Source organism: Phyllobates terribilis, unplaced genomic scaffold (assembly GCF_046119375.1).
Source record: "Phyllobates terribilis strain yellow unplaced genomic scaffold, ASM4611937v1 Scaffold_5__5_contigs__length_657084704, whole genome shotgun sequence".
Classification (NCBI taxonomy): domain Eukaryota; kingdom Metazoa; phylum Chordata; class Amphibia; order Anura; family Dendrobatidae; genus Phyllobates; species Phyllobates terribilis.
In genome coordinates this window covers 413,477,729-413,480,215 of record NW_027362765.1, presented here as the reverse complement: position 1 = coordinate 413,480,215, position 2,487 = coordinate 413,477,729, and positions in this window count along the sequence as shown.

Genomic DNA, 2,487 nt, shown 5'->3' with positions numbered 1-2,487 from the left:
TAAAGCGACACTTATGCTTTAGTGGGTATCATAATAATGAAAAGCTAAAGCCCATAATCAATGCAATCCTTTCTCTTACGTCAGTAAATTACTCTTCACGTTAGTAAATCAAAGCTCCGAGATTTAAACTCGTCTTTTGCGATCAAGCTGTTGCTATGGTTACGGAATCCTCAACTATCTTTTAAAAAGGTTTAATCGTATGAGCTTTACCTTTCATATAATGGGGAGGGGGGGGAATTGGGGACAGCACAGAATGGGTTAATGGATGCGAGGCGTCCTGGCAATGGGGTAATTTATGGTGGGTTGAAGGTGGGCATGTGGTCTCTGAAACCATAGATCACTGCATCAAATTTTTATTGGTTTAGAGAATGTGCTCGGGCTGAATTATTATCTGACCCCCCAACCAAGATTAAGTCAGAAGAAAGTGACCTAAGAAGCAGGGGACAATTTATGGCAGGCAGTGAAATTACTCCTGATATATAGGATTTACAGTTCCTTCCTGTCAGACCTAGTACAAAATAATACCTTGTCTTGTATAGAGGGGGATACAGGCCTATACATACCCATGAGTATATACCTATATATGCCTACAGCACCCAGCAAGGAGCAGATTATCACCCGTTACAGATTTTTGGACAGGTTTTAGATGGGTAAGGAAATGAATTGTAATGTTTCCATCATAAAAATTAGGAATAAATTCTAGTTCTCCGGCTTCCAAAAGGGGCGTCATCACCCATTAACCAAAATCTAAGGGACAACCTGCATGGATGGGGATGAAATGGCGGTTATAGCGGCTGTCCTGAGCGGACACAGACTGAAGAGGCACAATATATGGGTCCTTCGTAGATCAATAGCTCATCGTAATGCCCAATTCCATCTGTTTTGGCCTCTTTATCTCTTGGGCCCTTGTGCAGCTGCCCAGGTTGCACCAGGATAGGGGCGGACATATCATTGGTGCAGCCAAGAGTCCAAAGGGTAAGGGGGCTACTACCACCTCCAGAACAGAAAGCAGCTTCGAGCATAGGAAGAACTCTTGGACTGCCAAGGGCCCGTATACAGTTTCTACATATGGGCCCTTTTCTATCTGTGTCCATCACTGCACCAATGGTATGTCCACCCCTGGTAGGGTTGTCTCACAGATCCTCACAAAACAGATCCATAAAGGTATATTTACACTGAGTTTTTCGAGTGGATTCACTCAGAAAAAGGGAAAAAAAATCCTCAAAAACTCCTGGAAAAACTTTTTCTATTCATTTCTATGCATTTCTATGGGAAATCTTCTTTGCTACTTATACAAGGAGTTTTTTGATTGTTTTTTTTTTCTTTGAAGAGGTTTTGAAAAATGCCTAGTGGAAAAAAAATGAAAGTGCATGAAGTAGCGCTCCTGATTGAATCCACTGAAAACTAGACACTGGCCAATTATAAAGGCTGCATAGAACGTTTCAGGGGAAAAAAAACTTCTAAAATCTCTTCAGGAAAAAAAAAAACTCCTCCTAAAATTTTCAAAACAGTTTCTGCTTGAAAAACTTGTGTGCATTATCAGGATTTTTTTTTTTGCTGAGTTTCAAGAGCAGAAACTCCAACCCTCCAATCAAACCTTGTGGGGTTTTTTTAACTCCTTTTTGTAGTTTTTGGAGCGTTTCTGTTCCAAAACTTTAGCAAAAAATTCCACAGTGAGAACAGACCCTTAGTGTGTTTTTTTAGTTTTTGAGCTTTAGTTTTTAATTCCCCATCTTTCAGGAGCTATAACTTTTTTTATTTTTCTGTATGGATAGCCATATGAGGGCTTGCTTTTTGCTGGAATCAGTTATAGTTTTGAATGACGCCATCCTTTTCACTATGTAGTGTACTAAAAGACAGGGAAAAAATCCAAGTGGTGTGAAATGACGATTCCAAGTGGCATAAAAAGGTGAAAAAAAACACAATTCTGTTATGTTTTGGGTTTTGTTTTTACAGCATTCATTCTGCAGTTAAATAACCTGGACAAATGATTCTCCAGGTCAGAATTATTATGGTGATATTGCACTTATAAGATTTTTTATTATATTTTAGTGGTTAAAAAATTCTAAACTTGAAAAAAAAAATTGTCGTCATTTTCAGAGTCCCAAAACATTTTTATTTTTCCATCACTGGATCTGGGTGAGGGCTTGTTTTTTTGTGGACGGAGCTTGTGTTTTTATGGATACCATTTTGGGGTACATATGATTTTTTTTTATCTATTATTTTTTTTTTTTTTTTTTAAGGGGTAGCGTAGCGACAAAAAAATGGCATATCTGGCGGTTACTTGTTTTTGCTGTTTAACGTATGGTTTAATTCATTTTATATTTTGCTAGATCGGACTTTTACAGGCACAATGAAAGCAAAACTTTTTATTTTTTTCAATTTTTTTATTTTTGAACAGGGGATGATTTAAACTTTTACAATTTTTATTCATTCTTTATAACTCTTACAATATTTTTACTTTTTTTTAGTCCACTTTGGGGTCTT